This window comes from Engystomops pustulosus, chromosome 6 (genome assembly GCF_040894005.1).
Source record: "Engystomops pustulosus chromosome 6, aEngPut4.maternal, whole genome shotgun sequence".
Classification (NCBI taxonomy): Eukaryota; Metazoa; Chordata; class Amphibia; order Anura; family Leptodactylidae; genus Engystomops; species Engystomops pustulosus.
Window position 1 is genome coordinate 31172060 of NC_092416.1, and position 18741 is coordinate 31190800.

At 45.4% G+C, this 18741-nt stretch overlaps 1 protein-coding gene across 1 annotated transcript in view; it reads right to left on the reverse strand.

Annotated features, from left to right (window-relative positions):
- LOC140134811 (serine/threonine-protein kinase SBK2-like) overlaps positions 1-18741 on the reverse strand; it is a 43828-nt gene that overhangs the window by 18903 nt on the left and 6184 nt on the right. The window lies entirely within an intron of this gene.

The following is an 18741-nucleotide window of genomic DNA, read 5'->3' on the forward strand; positions in this document are numbered from 1 at the left end:
TTGGGCAATAATTCCATGAAAACTCCTGAATCCAAAATATAAACCCCCACAAAAGTATAATCAAAATGTTCTGTAGCACCTAGAAACTAACTTTCTGACATCAGAGTGAGCTGGCTGCCGGCCCACACCCTACTATTGCAGCTGACGTCAGAGCCTGTGACATCGCACCAACCTGCTGCCGCTGCCGGACTTATCGAACAGAAGACCTGCAGGGGGCGCCGGAAAGGTGAATTTTAACTTTGTTTTTTTTTTACACGAGCATAAGCCGAGTGTGAGTTTTTCAGCACATTTTTTTGTGCTGAAAAACTCGGCTTATACTCAAGTATATATGGTAATATGATATACACTCACCGGCCACTTTATTAGGTACACCTTTCCAACTGCTCGTTAACACTTAATTTCTAATCAGCCAATCACATGGCGGCAACTCAGTGCATTTAGGCATGTAGACATGGTCAAGACAATCTCCTGCAGTTCAAACCGAGCATCAGTATGGGGAAGAAAGGTGATTTGATGCCTTTGAACGTGGCATGGTTGTTGGTGCCAGAAGGGCTGGTCTGAGTATTTCAGAAACTGCTGATCTACTGGGATTTTCACGCACAACCATCTCTAGGGTTTACAGAGAATGGTCCGAAAAAGAAAAAACATCCAGTGAGCGGCAGTTCTGTGGGCGGAAATGCCTTGTTGATGCCAGAGGTCAGAGGAGAATGGGCAGACTGGTTTGAGCTGATAGAAAGGCAACAGTGACTCAAATCGCCACCCGTTACAACCAAGGTAGGCAGAAGAGCATCTCTGAACGCACAGTACGTCGAACTTTGAGGCAGATGGGCTACAGCAGCAGAAGACCACACCGGGTGCCACTCCTTTCAGCTAAGAACAGGAAACTGAGGCTACAATTTGCACAAGCTCATTGAAATTGGACAGTAGAAGATTGGAAAAACGTTGCCTGGTCTGATGAGTCTCGATTTCTGCTGCGACATTTGGATGGTAGGGTCAGAATTTGGCGTCAACAACATGAAAGCATGGATCCATCCTGCCTTGTATCAACGGTTCAGGCTGGTGGTGGTGGTGTCATGGTGTGGGGAATATTTTCTTGGCACTCTTTGGGCCCCTTGGTACCAATTGAGTACCAATTGAGAGGAAGCTTATTGCGAAACACGTGTCGGGGATGGCTGGTGTGGTGTCCTATTTACTGGTATGATTTATCCCATTGTTTTCTATGTATGAATTCTGTTGTTATTAATATAATACAATTAAATTTAGAGTTATTAGGTCTGTTCTGTTGGAATATGCTTTGTACCATATTTATACTTTGGGTTAATTAGTGATATTGATTATAACACACACCTTTTTAATTTTGTTGGCTTTCTTTGCCAATGGCTACATTTTAATCATGTTTTGTGAACTAAATAAAGATTTAAAGTTGAATTACGCTTTTTGGTGTAATTTTTTTTTCTGACTTACAAACTTTTGGTTATCACCAATTGAGCATCGTTGCAACGCCACAGCCTACCTGAGTATTGTTGCTGACCATGTCCATCCCTTTATGACCTCAATGTACCCAACATCTGATGGCTACTTTCAGCAGGATAATGCGCCATGTCATAAAGCTGGAATCATCTCAGACTGGTTTCTTGAACATGACAATGAGGTCACTGTACTCAAATGGCCTCCACAGTCACCAGATCTCAATCCAATAGAGCATCTTTGGGATGTGGTGGAACGGGAGATTCGCATCATGGATGTGCAGCCGACAAATCTGCGGCAACTGTGTGATGCCATCATGTCAATATGGACCAAAATCTCTGAGGAATGCTTCCAGCACCTTGTTGAATCTATGCCACGAAGAATTGAGGCAGTTCTGAAGGCAAAAGGGGGTCCAACCCGTTACTAGCATGGTGTACCTAATAAAGTGGCCGGTGAGTGTATATAACTATACAAAGTACAGAGGTCCTCTACCAAATAGTTGATCTGTTTTAAAAGAAAAATCACATCGCCACCTTTAAATGGAGTTTACCAGCAGTTTTGACCATATAAAACCTTTGTGTATGTAATTAGTAGTAACAGGATTGTGAAAATAGGTTTTTATTCCAGGGTTGTAGCTGCACTGAGTTTTCTTTGCTGAACACAGCACAGCTCTTCTTCACCTCTTCTAAGAGCAAACTAAGGCTGCTGGTTAGATATTACAGCAGAGTAGTGAGGAACAGTTTGAATGCAGAGATCAAGGAGAGGAGACTTGTCCAGTGCCTCAAGGTGCAATCCTAGAATATAAACATGTTTTTACAGTCCTACTGTTACTAACCACACACACACAAACAGTATGGTTACATAGAACTGCATGGCCAATACCTAACACTCTCTAGAGATTTCAATGGTGAAAAACACCTGCTTTAATTAAAAAAAAATATTTGGTCAGCCAATAATTAGCTAATATTAGTTAAAGGGAACTTGTCATCAGATTTTACCCTACTAAACTACCAACCACCACAGGTAGGGTATGAAATGTCCTTTCCAGTATTGCCTCTTTTCTCACCCAATTACCTATAAAAAAAAATCTCCTCCAAATGCAATGTGCAGATGAACAAAGATGAGTCATGTTTTGCCCGAGATGAGTCAAGTTTAGAGGCTGCAGATGGAATGTCAATCCAAATTCCGCTATTTTTGGTTTTACAGCACCTAGAAACATGTTTTCAGTGTCATATTAAAGATAAGGATTTCGACTTTCACAGCAGGCTTGTGGTTTGGTGATACAGTCCGGTTAAACAAAGGTGTGGGTTTGAGTTTTATTTGCAAGTCACATTTCAAACGGTGCCTTTCTGTACTAGATCACAGATCACAGGTATGATGTGAACTGAAAGATCTTCAATATGACACTAGCAGCTTGTTTCTAGGTACTATAGAACAGAATATAGGACGTTTTAAGTGACTAGACCCCCGTAGCCTCTGAACTTGACTCATCTCAGGCAAATATGACTGTTCTCTGATAATTTTGAGGAGATATTTTTTGTAGGTAAACGGGTGAGACATCATATATAAGAGGGAATTCAAGAAGGTACATTTCATTCCCCTACCTGAGGGGGGCGCTAGCTTCATTGGGTAAAATCTGGTGACAGTCAAGTCTGCATATACAACTACTTTTGTGGAAAACAAATACAACCAGTACCCGGGTTATGTACAGGATAGGTTCTATAGGTTTATTCTTAAGTTGAGTTTGCATGCAAGTCAGAACTGTATATTTTATAATTGTAACCCCTGACAGAACTTTTTTGGTCTCTCTGACAATTGGATTTTAAAAATGTTGGTTTGTCATGAGAACCAGGATTAACACTAAAGCTTCATTACAGACACCTGTGATAACTGTTACAGCTGATTATTGTAACCTAGGACTAAAGTACAGCAAATTACCAACACCCAGAGGTCCGTTTGTAACTAGGGGTCGTCTGTAAGTCGGGTGTTCTTAAGTAGGGGACCGTCTGTATATAGCAATGACAGAGGTTTTTTTGAGGATATAGTTGCAAAATCCAATTTTTCTGTATTTTTGGATACATTCATTAAAAAGTTGAATGTTATAACTAGAGATGAGCGAACACTAAAATGCTCGGGTACTCGTTATTCGAGACGAACTTTTCCCGATGCTCGAGTGCTCGTCTCGAATAACGAACCCCATTGAAGTCAATGGGAGACTCGAGCATTTTTCAAGGGGACCAAGGCTCTGCACAGGGAAGCTTGGCCAAACACCTGGGAACCTCAGAAAAGGATGGAAACACCACGGAAATGGACAGGAAACAGCAGGGGCAGCATGCATGGATGCCTCTGAGGCTGCTTAAACGCACCATTATGCCAAAATTATGGGCAACAGCATGGCCATGACAGAGTGACAGAATGAAGCTAGATAGTATCTAAAACATGCAATAATTGACCCTGACACTATAGGGGACGGCATGCAGAGGCAGCGGCAGCAGGCTAGAGAGTGTCATGGCGACATACCCTAAATGGACTCAGGCTTCAAACCAATGGGTGGCAGAGAGGAACCAAAGGAGGTGAGCAAGAAGTGCTCAAATAATATCGGTACATGATAAAAGTTTGCCAGTATATTTTGTGGATTACACAGCAGGGTGGCGACAAAGTTAACATGGAAGCCATGAAAACAACCCAAAATTCTGCCTGACACAGCTCGTTTGATAAGGGGACCATGTATGGAGGCAGTGAACTAGTAGTAGATTAAAGGTGCTGCAGTTAAAACTATGTTAGTTGGATCTTGGCATGGAGCTGGCGCTCCGCTGCCAGACGAGCTTTCGCCAATCCAAGCCCCTGTCTCTAGGCTACTCCCCAAACAGCACTTTTGTATAAGATCAAGTGTAGTAGCGTTCTTATAAGTTTAGGATATGCCGGGTGAGGGGAATGTAAACAGATGCGCAAGAAGCGCTGAAATAATATCCCTAAATGGTAAAAGTTTGCAAGTATATTTTGTGGATTACACAGCAGGGTGGCGACAAAGTTAACAACTTTGATGTGGAATGCCCTGTAATAGCTCTTGGGCGGTGTGCCTTTTATCGCCTAGGCTCAGCAGTTTCAGCACCGCCTGCTGTCGCTTAGCGACGGCACTGCTGCTGTGCCTAGAGCTACCGACTGATGGCGCCATGCCCACGGATGGTAATTCGGAGGAGGAGGAGGTGGAGGAGGGGTGGGAGGAGGTATAGTAGGCCTTTGAGACCTGGACCGAGGTAGGCCCCGCAATTCTCTGCGTCGGCAGTATATGACCAGCCCCAGGGTCAGACTCGGTCCCAGCCTGCACCAAGTTAAGTGTAGTAGCGTTCTTATAAGTTTGGGATATGGCGGGTTAGGGGAATGTAAACAGATGCGCAAGAAGCGCATGATGCGCATGGAGCTGGCGTTCCGCTGCCAGGCGAGCTTTCGCCAATCCAAGCCCCTGTCTCTAGGCTACTCCCCAAACAGCACTTCTAAGAACCTTTTGTATAAGATCAAGTGTAGTAGCGTTCTTATAAGTTTAGGATATGCCGGGTGAGGGGAATGTAAACAGATGCGCAAGAAGCGCTGAAATAATATCCCTAAATGGTAAAAGTTTGCCAGTATATTTTGTGGATAACACAGCAGGGTGGCGACAAAGTTAACAACTTTGATGTGGAATCCATGAAAACAACCCAAATTTCTGCCTGACACACCTCGTTTGATAAAGGGACGATGTATGGAGGCAGCTATATGGACGACTTTTGGAGGTAGCAATGGAGACAACGTGTGGAGGCTGCTATGGAGACAATTTAATTTGGATAGTGCCTGTATGTGGCAGTCCCAAACATTTTTCAAACCAGAGGAGCAGGTAGGTGGCCCTCCAGTAAAATGGAATAGATTGAGTGCCTGTATGTGGCAGTCCCAAAAATTCTTCAAACCAGAGGAGCAGGTAGGTGGCCCTCCAGTAAAATGGAATAGATTGAGTGCCTGTATGTGGCAGTCCCAAAAATTGTTCAAACCAGAGGAGCAGGTAGGTGGCCCTCCAGTAAAATGGAATAGATTGAGTGCCTGTATGTGGCAGTCCCAAAAATTCTTCAAACCAGAGGAGCAGGTAGGTGGCCCTCCAGTAAAATGGAATAGATTGAGTGCCTGTATGTGGCAGTCCCAAAAATTCTTCAAACCAGAGGAGCAGGTAGGTGGCCCTCCAGTAAAATGGAATAGATTGAGTGCCTGTATGTGGCAGTCCCAAAAATTGTTCAAACCAGAGGACCGGGTAGGTGGCCCTCCAGAAAAATGGAATAGATTGAGTGCCTGTATGTGGCACTCACAAAAATTGTTTCAAACAGAGGACCGGGTAGGTGGCCCTCCAGAAAAATTAAATGCATGAAGTATAGCAAGAGCCAGTGGGCCCTGTCAAAAAATAGCCATTTTCCTCTGCTTTACTGTACAAAGAGGAGGAGAAGGAGGAAAATGAGGAGGAGGAGGAGGAGTGGATCAATTATTCAGGTTGAGCTTCCTTCACCTGGTGGAGATTGGAAATTCTGAGAAATCCAGCCTTTATTCATTTTAATAAGCGTCAGCCTGTCAGCGCTGTCAGTCGACAGGCGTGTACGCTTATCGGTGATGATGCCACCAGCTGCACTGAAAACCCGCTCGGACAAGACGCTAGCGGCAGGGCAGGCAAGAACCTCCAAGGCGTACAGCGCCAGTTCGTGCCACATGTCCAGCTTTGAAACCCAGTAGTTGTAGGGAGCTGTGTGATCATTTAGGACGATGGTATGGTCAGCTACGTACTCCCTCACCATCTTTCTGTAAAGATCAGCCCTACTCTGCCGAGACTGGGGACAGGTGACAGTGTCTTGCTGGGGTGACATAAAGCTGGCAAAAGCCTTGTAAAGCGTACCCTTGCCAGTGCTGGACAAGCTGCCTGCTCGCCTACTCTCCCTCGCTACTTGTCCCGCAGAACTACGCACTCTGCCGCTAGCGCTGTCAGAAGGGAAATACTGTTTCAGCTTGTGCACCAGGGCCTGCTGGTATTCATGCATTCTCACACTCCTTTCCTCTGCAGGGATGAGAGTGGCAAGATTTTGCTTGTACCGTGGGTCCAGGAGAGTGAACACCCAGTAATCGGTGCTGGAATAAATTCTTTGAACGCGAGGGTCACGGGATAGGCAGCCTAGCATGAAATCTGCCATATGCGCCAGAGTACCAACGCGTAAGAATTCACTCCCCTCACTGGCCTGACTGTCCATTTCCTCCTCCTCCAACTCCTCCAACTCCTCTTCTTCTGCCCATACACGCTGAACAGTGAAGGACTCAACAATGGTCCCCTCTTGTGTCTCGCCAACATTCTCCTCCTCTTCCTCCTCATCCTCCTCCACCTCCACCTCCTCCGATATGCGCTGAGAAACAGACCTCAGGGTGCTTTGGCTATCAACAAGGGAATATTCTTCCCCCGTCTCTTGTGACGAGCGCAAAGCTTCCGACTTCATGCTGACCAGAGAGTTTTTCAACAGGCCAAGCAGCGGGATGGTGAGGCTGATGATGGCGGCATCGCCACTGACCATCTGTGTTGACTCCTCAAAGTTACTCAGCACCTGACAGATATCAGACATCCACGTCCACTCCTCATTGTAGACTTGAGGAAGCTGACTGACCTGACTACCAGTTCTGGTGGAAGTTGACATCTGGCAGTCTACAATCGCTCTGCGCTGCTGGTAAACTCTGGATAACATGGTCAGTGTTGAATTCCACCTCGTGGGCACGTCGCACAACAGTCGGTGAGCGGGCAGTTGGAGGCGGCGCTGCGCTGCCCTGAGAGTGGCAGCATCTGGGCTGGACTTCCTGAAATGCGCACAGATGCGGCGCACCTTCGTGAGCAAATCAGACAGATTGGGGTATGTCTTGAGGAAACGCTGCACTATCAGATTTAACACATGGGCCAGGCATGGCACATGTGTCAGTCTGCCGAGTTGCAGAGCCGCCACCAGGTTACGGCCGTTGTCACACACAACCATTCCCGGCTTGAGGTTCAGCGGTGCCAGCCACAGATCAGTCTGCGCCGTGATGCCCTGTAATAGCTCTTGGGCGGTGTGCCTTTTGTCGCCTAGGCTCAGCAGTTTGAGCACCGCCTGCTGTCGCTTAGCGACGGCACTGCTGCTGTGCCTAGAGCTACCGACTGATGGCGCCGTGCCCACGGATGGTAGTTCGGAGGAGGAGGTGGAGGAGGGGTGGGAGGAGGAGGAGGCATAGTAGGCCTGAAACACCTGGACCGAGGTAGGCCCCGCAATCCTCGGCGTCGGCAGTATATGAGCAGCCCCAGGGTCAGTCTCGGTCCCAGCCTCCACCAAGTTAACCCAATGTGCCGTCAGCGATATATAGTGGCCCTGCCCGGCAGCACTCGTCCACGTGTCCGTGGTCAGGTGGACCTTGTCAGAAACGGCGTTGGTCAGGGCACGGATGATGTTGTCTGACACGTGCTGGTGCAGGGCTGGGACGGCACATCGGGAAAAGTAGTGGCGGCTGGGGACCGAATACCGAGGGGCGGCCGCCGCCATGAGGTTGCGAAAGGCCTCGGTCTCTACTAGCCTATAGGGCAGCATCTCCAGGCTAAGCAATCTGGAGATGTGCACATTAAGGGCTTGGGCGTGCGGGTGGGTTGCACTATATTTGCGTTTCCGCTCCAGCGTCTGGGGTATGGAGAGCTGAACGCTGGTGGATGCTGTGGAGGATCGTGGAGGCGACGATGGGGTTTTTGGGCCAGGGTCCTGGGCAGGGGGCTGACTAGCAGCTGACACAGGGGAAGGAGCAGTGGTGTGCACGGCCGGAGGTGAACGGGCTTGTTGCCACTGAGTGGGGTGCTTAGCATTCATATGCCTGCGCATACTGGTGGTAGTTAAGCTAGTAGTGGTGGAACCCCTGCTGAGCCTGGTTTGGCAAATGTTGCACACCACAGTCCGTCGGTCATCCGGTGTTTCCTTAAAGAACCTCCACACTTCTGAAGATCTAGCCCTCGCCGCAAGAGCCCTCACCACGGGAGCTTCACTAGTTGACAGTGGCGCTGATGCACCAGCTCTGGCCCTGCCTCTCCGTCTGGCCCCACCACTGCCTCTTCCAACCTGTTCAGGTCGAGGACTCTCCTCCGTCTCAGAAGCACTGTGTTCACCCGGCCTCTCAACCCAGCTTGGGTCTGTCACCTCATCATCCTCCGATCCCTCAGTCTGCTCCCCCCTCGGACTTCCTGCCCTGACAACAACTTCCCCACTGTCTGACAACCGTGTCTCCTCATCGTCGGACACCTCTTTACACACTTCCACTACGTCAAGAAGGTCATCATCACCCACAGACTGTGACTGGTGGAAAACCTGGGCATCGGAAAATTGCTCAGCAGCAACCGGACAAGTGGTTTGTGACTGTGGGAAGGGTCCAGAAAACAGTTCCTCAGAGTATGCCGGTTCAAATGGCAAATTTTCCTGGGAGGGGGCAGACTGGGGGGGAGGAGGCTGAGGTGCAGGAGCTGGAGGAGTGGGGATTTCGGTGACATGGGTGGACTGCGTGGAAGACTGACTGGTGGTGGACAAATTGCTCGAAGCATTGTCAGCAATCCACGACATCACCTGTTCGCACTGTTCTGGCCTCAACAGTGCTCTACCACGAGTCCCAGTAACTTCAGACATGAACCTAGGGAGTGTAGCTCTGCGGCGTTCCCCTGCTCCCTCATCAGCAGGTGGTGTCTCACCCCGCCCAGGACCACGGCCTCTGACCCCTGCAGTAGTTGGACGCCCACGTCCCCGCCCTCGTCCTCTACCCCTAGCCCTGGGGTTAAACATTTTTAAAATGAGAGTTATAACTTTTTTTTTTTTTTTACTTTTTTTTGTTTTTTTTTGTGTTTTTTTGTGTTTTTTGTTTTTTTTTGTGTTTTTTGTTTTTTTTTGAGTTTTTAGAACCAAACAATCCTATCCTATTGCTATGGCTATTTTCTAGCCAAGTATCAAAGGAAGCACACTACTATGCCAGATGAGATGACACTGAGTTAGTGCCTAATAGAAATCCAACCCCTACTGAATTTTCCCACTTCAGCCTTTGCTATGGATATGTGCGCCACTAAGCGCAGAACACAGCGGTCGCAAGTCTCACTACAAATTGCTCAGAATTGGCAAGTACATGCACTGCAGAAACTACAGCCACCAGCAGATCAACCAGAAATCAAATATATAGAACGCTACTGTAGGCTTCAAGAAGCTATTTGTATTCTCCTATGGCTATTTTCTAGCCAAGTATCAAAGGAAGCACACTACTATGCCAGATGAGATGACACTGAGTTAGTGCCTAATAGAAATCCAACCCCTACTGAATTTTCCCACTTCAGCCTTTGCTATGGATATGTGCGCCACTAAGCGCAGAACACAGCGGTCGCAAGTCTCACTACAAATTGCTCAGAATTGGCAAGTACATGCACTGCAGAAACTAAAGCCACCAGCAGATCAACCAGAAATCAAATATATAGAACGCTACTGTAGGCTTCAAGAAGCTGTTTGTATTCTCCTATGGCTATTTTCTAGCCAAGTATCAAAGGAAGCACACTACTATGCCAGATGAGATGACACTGAGTTAGTGCCTAATAGAAATCCAACCCCTACTGAATTTTCCCACTTCAGCCTTTGCTATGGATATGTGCGCCACTAAGCGCAGAACACAGCGGTCGCAAGTCTCACTACAAATTGCTCAGAATTGGCAAGTACATGCACTGCAGAAACTAAAGCCACCAGCAGATCAACCAGAAATCAAATATATAGAACGCTACTGTAGGCTTCAAGAAGCTGTTTGTATTCTCCTATGGCTATTTTCTAGCCAAGTATCAAAGGAAGCACACTACTATGCCAGATGAGATGACACTGAGTTAGTGCCTAATAGAAATCCAACCCCTACTGAATTTTCCCACTTCAGCCTTTGCTATGGATATGTGCGCCACTAAGCGCAGAACACAGCGGTCGCAAGTCTCACTACAAATTGCTCAGAATTGGCAAGTACATGCACTGCAGAAACTAAAGCCACCAGCAGATCAACCAGAAATCAAATATATAGAACGCTACTGTAGGCTTCAAGAAGCTGTTTGTATTCTCCTATGGCTATTTTCTAGCCAAGTATCAAAGGAAGCACACTACTATGCCAGATGAGATGACACTGAGTTATTGCCTAATAGAAATCCAACCCCTACTGAATTTTGCCACTTCAGCCTTTGCTATGGATATGTGCGCCACTAAGCGCAGAACACAGCGGTCGCAAGTCTCACTACAAATTGCTCAGAATTGGCAAGTACATGCACTGCAGAAACTAAAGCCACCAGCAGATCAACCAGAAATCAAATATATAGAACGCTACTGTAGGCTTCAAGAAGCTGTTTGTATTCTCCTATGGCTATTTTCTAGCCAAGTATCAAAGGAAGCACACTACTATGCCAGATGAGATGACACTGAGTTAGTGCCTAATAGAAATCCAACCCCTACTGAATTTTCCCACTTCAGCCTTTGCTATGGATATGTGCGCCACTAAGCGCAGAACACAGCGGTCGCAAGTCTCACTACAAATTGCTCAGAATTGGCAAGTACATGCACTGCAGAAACTAAAGCCACCAGCAGATCAACCAGAAATCAAATATATAGAACGCTACTGTAGGCTTCAAGAAGCTGTTTGTATTCTCCTATGGCTATTTTCTAGCCAAGTATCAAAGGAAGCACACTACTATGCCAGATGAGATGACACTGAGTTAGTGCCTAATAGAAATCCAACCCCTACTGAATTTTCCCACTTCAGCCTTTGCTATGGATATGTGCGCCACTAAGCGCAGAACACAGCGGTCGCAAGTCTCACTACAAATTGCTCAGAATTGGCAAGTACATGCACTGCAGAAACTAAAGCCACCAGCAGATCAACCAGAAATCAAATATATAGAACGCTACTGTAGGCTTCAAGAAGCTGTTTGTATTCTCCTATGGCTATTTTCTAGCCAAGTATCAAAGGAAGCACACTACTATGCCAGATGAGATGACACTGAGTTATTGCCTAATAGAAATCCAACCCCTACTGAATTTTGCCACTTCAGCCTTTGCTATGGATATGTGCGCCACTAAGCGCAGAACACAGCGGTCGCAAGTCTCACTACAAATTGCTCAGAATTGGCAAGTACATGCACTGCAGAAACTAAAGCCACCAGCAGATCAACCAGAAATCAAATATATAGAACGCTACTGTAGGCTTCAAGAAGCTGTTTGTATTCTCCTATGGCTATTTTCTAGCCAAGTATCAAAGGAAGCACACTACTATGCCAGATGAGATGACACTGAGTTAGTGCCTAATAGAAATCCAACCCCTACTGAATTTTCCCACTTCAGCCTTTGCTATGGATATGTGCGCCACTAAGCGCAGAACACAGCGGTCGCAAGTCTCACTACAAATTGCTCAGAATTGGCAAGTACATGCACTGCAGAAACTAAAGCCACCAGCAGATCAACCAGAAATCAAATATATAGAACGCTACTGTAGGCTTCAAGAAGCTGTTTGTATTCTCCTATGGCTATTTTCTAGCCAAGTATCAAAGGAAGCACACTACTATGCCAGATGAGATGACACTGAGTTAGTGCCTAATAGAAATCCAACCCCTACTGAATTTTCCCACTTCAGCCTTTGCTATGGATATGTGCGCCACTAAGCGCAGAACACAGCGGTCGCAAGTCTCACTACAAATTGCTCAGAATTGGCAAGTACATGCACTGCAGAAACTAAAGCCACCAGCAGATCAACCAGAAATCAAATATATAGAACGCTACTGTAGGCTTCAAGAAGCTGTTTGTATTCTCCTATGGCTATTTTCTAGCCAAGTATCAAAGGAAGCACACTACTATGCCAGATGAGATGACACTGAGTTATTGCCTAATAGAAATCCAACCCCTACTGAATTTTCCCACTTCGGTCTTTGCTATGGATATGTGTGCCACTAAGAGCTAAACACAACGGTAGCAAGTCCCCCTGCTAATTCCTCACAAAATGGTAAAAGATGCAAATTAAAATAAAAAAAGTAGAACGTTATTGTAGCCCTAAGAAGGGCTGTTGGGTTCTTTGAGAATCACTCCTGCCTAACAGTAAGCTAATAGAACACCCTAACGCTTTCCCTGACCAGCAGCAGCTCTCTCCCTAGCGGCATCCAGAGACAGAATGATCCGAGCAGCGCGGCCAGCGGCTAGTCTATCCCAGGGTCACCTGATCTGGCCAGCCAACCACTGCTATCGACGTGTAAGGGTACCACGTCATGCTGGGTGGAGTGCAGAGTCTCCTGGCTTGTGATTGGCTCTGTTTCTGGCCGCCAAAAAGCAAAACGGCGGGAGCTGCCATTTTCTCGAGCGGGCGAAGTATTCGTCCGAGTAACGAGCAGTTTCGAGTACCCTAATGCTCGACCGAGCATCAAGCTCGGACGAGCATGTTCGCTCATCTCTAGTTATAACACATTTTGTGAATAACCAACGTTACTGAAACCCTGTAGAACCCATCTCAAAAGTCATTTCCCTCTAATCTGAAGATGGGCTCGGGCCGCCTTTAGCAGCGGCAGCGTAATCAAATCCCTGCAATACATGGAGATGAGTCTTTCATGGAGCTGTGTTGGAATTTTGGCCCTCTCCAAGTCACAGCAATGCTCCGTCCCAGTGAGAGCCGATGTAACTAATGACCCTGGAGAGGAGGTTTAGTCTCCTAACCCATAACTTGTACTGAAATTCCTTTCATCTTCACCAGCTCATTCCTCGTAATAACCAACCGTGTAGCAATATTTTTTAGATAATAGACGTTTTGGACTCAGTGAGACATAGAAGTAACACCATGATATCAGTGTATGCGCTTGGACTATACAACTCGTCATGGTAAGAGTCCACTTCAAGACGGTTGTAGACACTTGTACGTGTTACAGTTTTGCACTTGTGTCCTTGCTTTTTTTTCTAGTTTATAATACAGTTTGAGAGACTTTACAAAGAAAAAAAGGGAAGAGGGCCTTATTAAAGGGGTTGTCCGGGCTTTAAACAAATTATAGAACTGGCCTGGGGGGGTGTAAAACCCAAAAAATATACATCTTTACCTCCTCCTACACTCCTGCACTACTGCCGGTCAGTGTCGTGCCTGTGTTTGCGCTCCCATCCAACTCCCGCTCACCTAATACAGCATTAGATTTAATGATGTATAAGACGTGCAGCAGATTGAATAAATCTCTTCCATCAGACATGTCTCTGCATGTATATGTACCTGTGTCTTTGCCTCCTTTGAGAGCTTCAGCCTTTCCATGTTCTCAGCTTGCTGCCCTCTGCATATACATACAACTTCTTCTCTCACTGCTCTATAGCATCCTCATGGCGTCCCCCACTGTGTCTCTCTCTCCAATAGAACATCCTCACTGACGTAAACACAGGAATAGTGGAGGGGGAGGGAGCAGGATGAGTCATAATTTCCTGCAGCAGGCCCCTCCTATTCATCAGTGCTCAGACTTCTAAACAAAGAATCACAGAGAGTCTGCACGCAGCAAAAATGTAAGTATCAGGAATACCGAATCACATGATTAACTTTCAAGTATTATTTAACCCCTTCCTGCCTCATCCCTTTTTCATTTTTGCGGTTTCAATTTTTCACTCTCCACCTTCAAATATCTATAACTTTTTTTTTTCATTTACAGAGCTGTGTGATGTTTTTTTTTCTGAATAACAAATTGTAGTTCAAAATGGCAGTATTGAATATTCCATGCCGTGCACTATGAAGCGGGAAAAAAATTCCAAATGCAGTGAAATTGGTGAAAAAATGCATTTGCGCCGTTTTCTTGTGGGCTTGGATTTTATGGATTTCACTATGCACCCCAAAATACATGTCTACTTTATTCTTTGGGTCGGTACGATTACTGGGATACCAAATTTTCTATAGGTTTTATAATGTTTTCATACATTTACAAAAATTAAAACCTCCTGTACAAAAAAAAATAATATTTTGCCATCTTCTGATGCTAATAGCTTTTCCATGCTTAGGTGTACGGAGCTGTGGTTGGTGTCATTTTTTGTGACTTTTGATGACATTGAACCATTTTTTAGAACTGTACGTCCTTTTGATCACTTTTTATTGATTTTTTTTTCGGAAGACCCAAGGCTGTCATGGCGACCGATTGCGTCCCCCCCCCCCCCCCGACGATCCTTGTCAAGATGGCCCATGCACCGCCATTTTTTGAAGCCGTCGGCAGCTTTGCCGATGGTGATTGTCGGATTAACATGCAGCAAAGCCCTGAGCCCTCTCTGTGTACCTGCACCTGACGTGTGACATACTATTACATCTACAACCAGGATCAAGGATTGTAAACTAAGCACACTTACATGCTGATGTGTGCCCCCTCTGTCATGAACCACTCTTCTTTTAGATTCTTATGCCCTTGTTTTTTTGGAAAAAAAAGGCTTAAAAACTATGCAAGTGAGCCTGAGGGGCTCCAGGCTCTATTAACATGTGTAGAGCCTGTATAATGTTTATACAGCCTCATTTGCATAATGTTTAAAGCCTTTTCTTGTAAAAACTAGGGCATAAGATGCTAAGAGAAGAGCAGATCCTGACAGTATATATCAATGTGCTTGGTTTACAGTCCTAGATGGTAGATGACCTTTAAGGAAGTAGTGTAGCTAAGAGGCAATGTTTTCCTTCTCCGGTCCTGGAGAACAGATTTACATATTTCCCAGAATCCCAGAGCACAGCACCAAAGACTGCAAGTCTCCACACGCCTACAAGACAACCTTAATTGGCAAAGTCTCCGTAAGGAGAGCTCTTACATCTGGTTTTGTAGGACTTCCCCTTCTATAGCTACGGCATATGAATGAAGGCAACATCATTTATAATGCACAATAATTTCAATGCATTCAATGGAGCCATTGCAAAATAAAACTTGCTTCACCCAAGAACAAACCCACTTGCAGCTCTGTTTTGGAAGGGATTCCTAAAATGGTGGGAAAAAGTCAAAATGTAATTTATCACTGCAAGAAAAGACTGTGATTCAACTGTGGGCAATGTCAGGTTACAGGGATAGTGAACCCACTGGACCGCCGTGAACGATGACTTAAGCCTGGGACCGGAATCTGAAGCGGGTTGGATTGCTGTGGCGTGGTACCACCAGGTCTTTCCACAGGTGTGACTTTGTCCGTGGTGGCAGCCAAGGCGAGGTGCAGCAATGTTGAGCAGAATAATAGTAGTCAGGGACGTAGCAATAGGTCAAGGCAGGCAGCAGAAGAGCGTAGTCAGGAACAGAGCTGGGGTCACAACGGGAAATCACAATAGCAGCGACAAAGCTTTCTCTAAGGCAGGAAGATTCGGCAGGAGACACGTGAAGGGTCTGGGAATTTATCAGAGAAGGCGGCCGCCCAACGCCAATTATCAGCGCCCTGGCCATTTAAATCTCAGCGATTTGGCACGTGCGCACCATAGGAGACGTGGAAGCACGCGCCGGACCGCAGGAGCTGCAGAGACCGCCACTGGAGTCGGGAGAGGTAAGTTACCTTGCAGGCTGGAACTGGAGGCACCGGGTGGAACACGGGTGCGCCGGCGACCCAGGATATGGGTTGCAGAATCACCCGTGCCCGTGGCAGGCAAAATGTCATCTTTGCTCCTACTGTACAATGCAAAAAGTAAATAAATCAATGCTTCAGTGATGACAGGGAGATAACCATCAGCCCAGCTCTTCCCTTCTCCAATTATAAACTGCTGGTACTTTGATATCAGGATTCTTCACAAATCTTGAGTTGTCTTTATTGACTCTTCTTCAGGGATGTTTATAAATGATTGTGGATTAGAAGTTGTCACTTCCTCAGCTGGACATGGTTAGTTCTCTCTCAGGATTTGGGGAAAAATAAACATGGATTTTGCTTTCTCTTTTAAAAAGTTTCCTTTCACCAAAAAAACTGGCTTCTCTTATGAAAGGTACTTCTCCTCAAAGCTATATCGTGAAACCTACGTCCTGATCCTTTAGTACTTCGTAAATGCCATTGACCTAAAATGTTTACATGCCTCAACCAATGCCTTTCCTGATGGGCCACCAAGAAGACTATGGGGCACATTTACTTACCCGGTCCCAGGAGTTCACCCGAAGTGCATTGTTCCGACGATAATGCACTCTGGCGATTCACTAAGATTGTGCGCCCGACACCCTGCATCTGTCGCTTCCCCCGCTCCGGTCCGCCAGAGTTCACCTTCTTCCTGGTGTATGTAGGTGCATAGTCTTGCGACACAATTTTAAAGTTAAATTCCGTGCTCATTCCGAATCCGTCGGATCTTTGACGGCCCCCAACCCCGATTTCTGTCGCATGAAAGCCGAAATCCGATCGCGTGTGACACAATTCCCTTCTAAATACCTGTCCCAGCCATGCAATCCCCGAAAACGTTGGGAAGTCCGAAGGAAATGCAATCTGAAGTCCCTTAGTAAATAAGCCCCTATATGTTTTAGCCCTTGACCTCCTCAAGCAGTTTATTTGCCCTTGTTGTCTGGCTGAAAACAATATGAAACTTCTGGGTCTTCTCCAGTTATTCTAGGTCTCTTCCAGTTATCCAACTGAACTTTGAATTGAGTTCTCCATGATCCATCTAATGATCCATCGATATTCTTGAATCCTCTTGTAGAAACGTTCAAACCTTTTTGTGGTGGATAGTGATGATTTATTAGTCTCCATAAACCTGAAAATCCTTGAAGAATATTTTTCTAATAATGCCACCCTAGACAAAGACCACATTTCACCCCGAACTCAGGATGTATACTTCTATCGTGGCTTTTTTTGTGATCTGTTACTTGCAATTATAATATTAACATGCTAATATATAGTCCCTGTTCCTGACCTTATTGTCCTCATATTGCCTGGCTACATTGCACTTGGTAACACCTCTGCGGGCTCATCTCTAAGCTAAACACGTTTAAGAGAAAGGATATCCCTAAACTAATTTAACCCCAAGGAACCTGGCAAACAAGGACATTGAAAGAGTCCATCAAGTTAATAAGAAGCCTTTCCACCTCCTGGAAACGGCCCCTCAACTTTTCTGAGGTTTGAGATTGAACATATGATAAATTCATGGGACACCATACAATAAAAAAGGTTGAGACCTGTGGACAGCTTATATGCTTCAATCTTAAAAGAAGCAAGATCTCCTGCCACTTGCAGACATACAACGATGTGCACACCAGCCCATATATTGAATATTTTAACTTATTCCACTTTTTTATTTCATTGACCGATGTCTCTGAATTGTATGTACTAATTTTATAAAAGACCGTGACAAATAATACACCACTCCGTTTTTGCATAAATTGTTGTTTATTTAAAAAAAAATCTTATCTAAAATTATTTTCCTTAAAATTTGGCCTTCGTCTGGGTAAACAGTCAACACAGTCAAAGAACCGCAGTCAGGCTTCGACTAAGGGCTCGAAACGCGTCAGTCATACGTGCTATGTCTTATGTAACCATTTACACTGGAAGAGTAAAGCTTGAAAAACTTTTTGAGACAGCGCTGAATTTTCCTTGTCCTTTCTTGGATTCATACAAAATAAGTGCAGAGTTGCGTCGGAATCCAAAGGTGACAAGAAAAAGGTTGCTAATTATAAATGAGCCCATAAAAAACTAGAAAAAGATGACTTAATTTGATTTTATTCTCCTCATATGTCTCTTTCTCAGGTTATGATTTTTACTATCACTATTAGAAGTTTTTCCTTCTAGAAAAGGTTTCCTCTATTTTAAACTCGGTATGACCTTCTACTAAAACAGGAGGAAGTGGAGGCTTGTGGAGGGCAGGCTAAAGTAACATAAGGCTTGTGAAATATCTTGGGAATCTTAAAAGAGGTTGGCCATTAGATTTGGAATGAGGGAGGATTAATCATCCAGGTCATTTCAGTGGTGCTAGAAAAGAGGAACCAAATTTTACCCTCCAATGCAGGTTATTTTATGGCAATGTAGCTGTGCAAGAACTGTCTTTTATGTAGTGTTATGGTGTTGTTGGGGTTTTCCAATTTCAGTAGTCATTTTCACATTATTGGGGGCCTGGGGTTTATTCTTCGACTTTTATTGTAAAATGTCATCTGCAGCATGGAGTATAAATGAGATGACCATAATCTGTGGGTCAGATTTCTTGCAGTAGATTACAGGCAGTCCCCAGGTTACATACAAGATAGGTTCCATAGGTTTGTTTTTAAGTTGAAACTGTATATTTTATTATTGTAGTTCCAGACAAAAA